Source organism: the organism of the source record quoted next, unplaced genomic scaffold (genome assembly GCF_019419815.1).
Source record: "Pyrus x bretschneideri cultivar Hongxiangsu unplaced genomic scaffold, Pyrus_bretschneideri_v1 Contig12, whole genome shotgun sequence".
Taxonomy (NCBI): Eukaryota; Viridiplantae; Streptophyta; class Magnoliopsida; order Rosales; family Rosaceae; genus Pyrus; species Pyrus x bretschneideri.
This window is the reverse complement of record NW_025999413.1, coordinates 7,658,580-7,666,714: the sequence shown is the minus strand read 5'-3', so window position 1 is coordinate 7,666,714 and position 8,135 is coordinate 7,658,580. Positions and strand designations below refer to the sequence as shown.

At 36.0% G+C, this 8,135-nt stretch overlaps 2 pseudogenes; one reads left to right on the top strand and one right to left on the bottom strand.

The window, feature by feature from the left end:
- Nucleotides 1-292: 292 nt before the first annotated feature.
- LOC125474164 lies at nt 293-1,722 on the bottom strand (annotated as a pseudogene).
- Nucleotides 1,723-4,033: 2,311 nt separating this feature from the next.
- LOC125474500 lies at nt 4,034-6,931 on the top strand (annotated as a pseudogene).
- The last annotated feature ends 1,204 nt before the right edge of the window (nt 6,932-8,135 follow it).

Here is an 8,135-nt window from a genome sequence, read left to right as displayed (position 1 = left end):
CAACGTACATCTTGTGTTTGTTCTTTATCGCTATTTCTTTACATATTATTTTCACTAGGTGACCGAATCAACCTTACGAAGGTCACAAACCTGACACTTTATATTGTTCCAAAGTCTATCCAATTTTGTATCTAAATAACAGAAAGAAAAAAAAACAATAATAACATTTATTGTTTTTGACAGATAGGTTGGAGCGAAAAGTTGGACAATATGGCAAAATCCAAATAAGCCCTCAAAACCAAATTTGACACCTTAAATTTAAGGTCCGGAGATACTCTTAGAAATAGAAAAGCTGAACAAATTAATCTGCGTAATTTTCAAGGGCGGAATTTGCAAGCGACTTTCAACTCGCCGGATGGTTTGTCACTGGCAAGTCCACTGTCCACCCAAGAGGAGTAGCCTCCTTCCATGTTGGTCACATGCTGGAAACCCTGCAATTATTTTGCCATTGTAATGCATTTCTCTTTAAATTTATGACTATGAAAAAAACAAAAACCAGAATAACGGCAAGCAATTAAAGGAAATCTGTAAGTTTGGAAACCTACTTCATTTAGAAGATCAACACAAGCTTTAAGTGCTCTTCCTCCACTGTTGCAACCCTTCAAATATATTTCAAAAAAATCCGCACTGATCAGATGAGAATTCTCATGACATTAAGAAAGAAGGAAAAATTAGGCAATGTCGAGATGATGTTTTAGTAAATACCACGACCAAGTGATCCTCTTTCTTGAAGGTTGAGGAAATTTGCGTGAGAAATTCAGGGTTTTTCACTCTACCTGCAGATTATTATAACAAGAAAGAAAAGAAAACAGAATTATATGCTAACTGAGTTGTTAGAGCTGGAATGTAATACATACATACATACATATATACATACATATATATATATATATATATATATTTCAAGCCCTTTAGGGAAAAAATGGGGACTAGTTATGAGATTTACCTCACATCAAACTTTAACGATTCGAACCGTATTATTTTATAAGTTTTGATTCACATATCATCTTTCAAAAATTCAATTCAATCCAAAATCATTTGCCTATTTAATTGTCACTATAAAATTTCAATGTTTCTTAAAACATATTGTTCGTTAATTTATTTGAACTTAATTAGATGCTTCAAATATTTCTGATTAGACTAATAATTTCAAGAAGGTGTAACTTGAAGATAGATAGTTCAGATTATTGAAGTTAAATATAGTGTGGACTCCACAACTAATCTCCAATTTTTTAAGAAAAATGAGGATCCCTCCGTTAAAGGCTCTGTACGAGTGTGTTTGTGTGTGTGTTGTGTGTATATATATATATATATATATATATATAATTCATATCCTGAAAGAAACATTATATACCTTCTTCTGTGATGAGCATGTAAGGAATGTTCATGGCATTTTCAACGTGGCTCTTTTTGGCCTATACACTCGTCCAATTGATAATAACATTTTCTTATTAGTTTTGGATCAGAAAAAGCAAGAGTTTCTTCTATCATTTATTTTTTTAGCTAGCAATAAGATGAATCCGCACCTGACATCCAGATAACGGTGACCTATACTGAGGAGACCTTTCGCTGTATAGACGTCGACACTTGCAACGTCTTCAGGCCTACAAAATAACACAAACATATTTTCAATCAGATCAGAACTCAAACTGTTGTCATGTAGGTTTTGATTATTCTTGAAGATTAGAAAATGAGATGATCTTACCTTTTCATGGCAGCCATTGTAGTACTAGCAGGTTTGACTTCAACTTCTTGGAACCCCAGGAGACTAGTTGGCACAACCTATGAAGTGCCAGAAGAGCCTGTCATGTCTATATATACAAGTGTTCAAAACAAGGAGTTGACTTTAACTACTATCCAGTTATGAGTTATGGATCATTAATCTCCTGATAGATGTATTTAGCCTTTAGTCACTTGCTTGAACATATAATTTTTTAAGGCTAAACGGTTGACTTTACTCTAATTGAAATATTTATTGGATAAATTATTTTAATTAGTTTAGAAGTTGCTTCCTTGATTATGTAAAGTATACAGCCCATTAATCATTTAAAATAAAAGAACGAACCTATATATATATATATATATATATAGGGTTGGAGAAGTATCAATTTTGGGCATATGCTTTGGCGATCCTGTGGACATACGTCACCAGGGGCTGAGGAGGTGAAAAGGGAAGGAGTGAAGAGTATAGGACTGACTACTGAGAGGGAAAAGAAAGAAAGAGTGGAAAAAGAAACGTGAAAATCCTAAATGGGTGTGTAGCTCAAGTGTGTAGAGCCAATTAATATCTCTTAGGTTCATTGGGATATTTCACTTTGGTATAATTTTGCATATATAACGTTTTAAAATATATAGTAGTGAAAAATAATTATATTTATGCATTCCAGTGTGGATTTGACCTCCTCTCTCCTAACAAATAATTTGATTCATTAACTTTATCATTTGTCAAATGTTGGATCCCTCTCCCCCTAACAAACAATTTAACCCACTAATTAACTCTATCGTTTGTCCAAAAAAATAAATGAAAGTTAAAATAACTAACAAATAAGTAGCCTCATAAGGTGGTTTAAATGTTGTAAAAGTAGCATTACTATTTCAGTAGTAATGCTAGGGATACCAAATTTTGTAAATCAAATTATGTGAATGTTGATGATTGATTAGTTAAGTGTTGATTAACATGCTTATTTCCTATTGATGATACATTACTTGGTTTAAAATTTGGAGGAAACATTTTTGCTCACCACGATAAATTATGGTATATGCTCACTATGCATCTAATCAATTGACATGTGTCATTTTATTTAACCTTGGTTAATTTTTTTCAAAATTGAAAAAAATAACAATTAATGTGAAGGTTAGGTGAAAGGTAAATGCTCACTTTATTCTGAGTACATCAATATTTTTATTGTAAAGGGAGGGGAAGTTTAGCAAAGTCACACAATGGGCAGCTTAATTTGGTATCGGATTGGCCATTCACAAGATTCAAATCTAAGACCTCTCACTTTCGAAGCTCCAGACCTTAGTACTGAGTGACATCAATGCTCACCTTATTGTGTAGTCATTAGCACAATATATATATATATAATGAAACGATAGCAGTTCTATTAAAAACCTATTACAAATATTAAAAAGGACATTCTAAATAACATCCAAGAGGTCCTCAATCCAAAGATACTTCAACAAAACGTAAAATGTCAACTTAACTAAATGAATAATGCTAGGGAGATTAAATTTGGAGACTAAACTTGCAAACTAAATGATGTGTCACCAATAGGAATGAGCATGTTTATCGACGTTTAAGTAATAAGCCAATTATCAACTTTCATATCTTTTAGTTTTTAAAATTTAGTCTCCCTAACATTACCCTAACTAAATTAGTTGCCACATACTCGCAAATTTGAGGATAAGACATGTGAGAATAAGCAAAGGACAACTTAGGCCAAACTAGTTGCCAATTGAAATTATTAGTTTAGAAGTTGTTAGCTATATAGTAGTACCAAGTTGTAATATTGATTTGTAAACAATTAAATGGGAATGTGAACCTTAAGAGGCGTTGTGCGTTTGTTGTGCATGCTAAGGCAAGCTCGGGCATATGTGCACGCCACTAATTGCATTCTTTCCTCGATTGATTCAGCTTCTACATTTTTACAATTTGCATATGAACAAATTCCCAAGTATACTGGTACAACTTCTCTTCATTCAACTTCCTTAATGACGGGAACCAAATGCTTGTCGAGCTTCCATGCTTCCCATGTCACTCTTCTCCAGAAGGTACCTCAAATTAACACAGCAACAAAATTACATTTTGTTTTTTTGTATAAAATTAAGCGCATATAATTTTGGTTAACTAATTAGATATATATATATATACACACACACACACATACATACATACATACATACATACATACATACATACATATATCAATGTTTTAAAAGGCTTGCCTCAAGGTGCACCTAGGTGGCCTTTGAGCCTGGGCGTGAGGGTTGCCGTCTCTGTTTTGAGGGAGTGGGCAGAAGGTGGCCGAAGGCATCGCTGGAGACTCTGTTTGGCTTTATTTTTTCCTTTTTCTTTTTTACTCCCAAATCCAAATTTTAGGTAGGGTTTTAACTGACTCATACATCTTCCTTGCACTATCATCTCTCTACCTTTTTTTTCTGATTTTTATTTTTGGCCTAATCGGATAAACGTTCTTCATAGTGATAAGGTAATTGGAAGATAGGCCATGTGATTAAAAAACTTAGGATTTAAGCCCTTGTAGTGATGCTCTGTTAATAAAGTTAGTCCAAAAAACAGGATAAAAATGTAATTTGACCCGTACACCTTCCTCTTTCCTCTCTGTAATTTTACTTTCTTCCATTTCAGAATGTTGTATTTTGCATCTGGCATATCAGCAAGCACATGGATTTCTTCAATTGGACCAGCACATGGATCCCTTCATCGGAGTGGCCAAGCTCCGTCCTCACCAATCAAAACCCATCTACCCATTTCTCAGCAGAAAACTCAAAATCAAACCCTCAGTCGAATCCCAGCTACCTAGTTCATCAAGAATCACAATTTCAAACTCCAAAACGCTGCTGGTGTTCGCGTCCGGCGACGGCAAGTTGATCCATGCCGTCCACTACATGTTTCTGGGTGTGGGATTGGGGCTGCTATGCACGGTGATGAAGTGCTGCGACGTCATATATAGAAGCACTAGTCCCCAAATCCGATGACTTGACGCTCACGGCTCCCGGTGCTGTTCTGGTTTGGGCGCCCTGTCGTATTTCTGGGCCGCCCTCGGCGTGACTCCATGGCTCTTTGACTTGTTTGTGGTAGCTTTTATTGAAAGGCTTTTCAGACCCACTTACAAAATGGTACTTCAGTTGATTTTTGTTTAAATTATGGGTTTTGATTGAAATTCTGAAGTGGGTTTTGTGTTGATAGTTGATATTTTGTTCTGGGGAAGAAGGTGTTGATAATGCAAAGTACAGCATCCCGAAATGGAAGATCGAAAATGCAAATTACAAACAGAGCAGAGAGACGAAGAAGAAGGTGTACACATGTTAAAGTACATTTTTATCCTTACATTTAATAGACATTTAACGGAAAAATTACTTTTAGATTAAATTTGCTAATAGATTACACCATGAGGGTTTAAATCCTAATTTTTTAATCAGGATGGCTATCTTCCAATTACATTGTTATCACAAGGACCATTTATCCAATTAGGCCTTTATTTTTTTTATATAATAGATGTGCGTGCTGTCTGCATGCATTTTTATATATGTGCTCATTGTGTTTTTCATCTTCTATTTAATATATATATATATTATATATATAATATAATATATGTATATATAAGTGTGTGTGTGTATATATATATATTTATAATATATGTATGTGCTCAGGATGATTATTGATTAATAATTTTTTTTTTAATATAATATATATGTACGCTCAGTGTATATATTAAAAAATTTAGGTTCTCGCCTCGCGCCTAGGCCGGGCTATCCCTCAGACGTGTCGCCCATGCCTCACGCTTTTAATACACTGATATATATATATATATATATATATATTAATACTAATAAATCACTAATTAATAGTTAGCAACTTTTATATGCATCATCCATGTCTATTTATAATTTATGTACTATGTACAGATTGGAGCGGAGTTTGTGGGGAGCTTCATCCTGATATTTTCGGCAGCAGCAGCACCTATTGTGAACCAAAAGTACCCTGATTCCGGGACGCTTCTAGGTAATGCGGCATGTTCAGGCCTAGCATTGACGATGGTTGTTTTGTCCATAGGCCACATCTCCGGAGCAAACCTAAGCCCGTCTGTCACCCTTGCTTTCGCAGCGTTTCGACACTTTCCGTGGTCCCAAGTTCCCTTCTACATAACAGCTCAGGTTTCAGCGTCCATTTCAGCAAGTTTTGCTCTCAAGGGTGTTTTTCATCACTTAATGTCTGGTGGAGTTACGGTTCCCTCAGTAAGCAATGGCCAAGGTTTTGCCCTCGAGTTCATTGTCACGTTCATTCTCATGTTTACTATCACTGCCGTTGCCACTGATACGCGTGCGGTATGTGTGTATATATGTCGGCATGATCTTGCAATCTAAATTCCCTTTAATTTATGATGTAAACTAATTTCTAGTTGGTTCATGCAGGTGGAGGAGATGGCAGGCGTAGCAATTGGAGCCGCAGTTTTACTCAACATTCTTGTGGCAGGGTGAGAACCATTGTTATAAACTAACATCATTTAGTCTCAGTTGATCTAAAACAAATTATACTTTGGCAGACCAACAACTGGCGGTTCGATGAACCCTATCCGGACTTTGGGTCCGGGTGTTGCCACCGGAAATTATAACGGATTTTGGATCTACTTAGTTGCACTCCCCTCTTGGTGCCTTAGCTGGTGCTGCTGCCTACACAGCTGTGAAGCTCCCAGACAATAAACCACCAAACCCGGTTAGAACTTCCCCTACTACTGCCAACCAGTCCACACAGGTTAATTAGTTAGGACAATAAAACCACCAAATCAGGTTAGGACTTCCACTTTTATTTGATCATTTGGTTCGTGTGTGATAGGTTAATGCGACACACTTCCTGACGCTAATTTGCCACAACTCCACATAGACGAATCTCCTTCCACTGTACAGGGTAATTCAAACTAGACCGATCGTGTTTCATATCATGCCCATACCATAACCAGCTACTTGACTTATTTCGACGATCATTCTGATGACTCACGTTATGGTAGGTTTGATTACAGGTATCATCAAAGGATCTCATCGATCCTAAAAATGGAACAGTTGCTGAATCTATATATTTAGGTTGGGAATGAAATATAATTTATACTTTATAATACGCTGAAGAAAAGAGAGCTGTGTTACGTTATCAAAATTCAAAAACAAGAAATTAATTAAAGAAAACTATTTTGGAACATTCTTTACATTTACAATATTATATGTCAATATCTACCACTGAAACGGATAGAAATGATCACAGAAAGTAGAAAATGAACGGGGGTGCTGTGAGGGTAGACTAATACTGCATCTACCTAAAAAAAATATCAGATTCAGGGAGGACCCTGATTAAACTAAACTGTTATCAATAGCGGCATAAGTATTGCCTACTCACCATGAGCAATTTGATCACATTAATTGTAAATATTTTCGAGGGACGTATACAGGCCAATAGTTCATCATTAACCACACTGATATTGTCCCCTAACTTTTGTCTTATCATTTGTACACCACATCAGGCGTGGAGTTTTCATGAAACGCATCTGTGTAATTAAAAGTTGAACCAATCAATATAAGCTTATTACACAAACATAGTCCAATGGAGTTGGTGACCAAACTGAAAGTCTAAAAGTGATCGTTCAGTTCAGTTTACAACCATAAACTTCAAGAAATCGTAGGCCTCTCTAGCTTTACAAACAGAATAAACCCGCGTACATTATTATTGTTTGTGCCCGGATTCTTAATTTGTATGAGTCACTATGAAAAGCGTTGTGTTAACCTTAAAATTTATTCGAGAAAATCCAACATGAGTTTCATGGTCGATCATGAGATTTTGGGGGCCTGTGCAACAACGACAGAGACAATTTCATAAAAACTGGCATGCCTTGACGAAGAGGGGAAAAAATTGTGAATTGTTTGAATTGAATCACATAAGTTACCTTACATAAGTGGTCGTACAACACAAATAATCTATATGCGCCTGTGAGTTCTCGCTCAGCTACATTGGATGAATATTTGTGAAAAACAGATGAGGTGGATCATGCGGTGCAGCGAGAAGTTAATGGCTTCTGGATGATCTGGAGATAAAATTATCACAGCTTTTAAAGGATCAAAACAGGTGGGTCGTTGGATGAAATTTGGAAGGTCTAGATCACTAATTCGGTGGCCTTGGTGGAAGAAATCCGGAGAGAATCTCTTTCCCATTTCAACAGGTGACGGCATATGACAATACGAGTAAGAGTCAGAAGCGCCTTCCACCATTTACTCCGGACCACATGCCCCACGTTTGTCCCTTCTTAATGTATATATACACAATTTCTGACACAAGTTTTTGTGGGGCGACTCTGTAATGTATTTTAACAATTCAAGTAGTTTATCTTTTAGGTATTTTCTTAAAGATTATG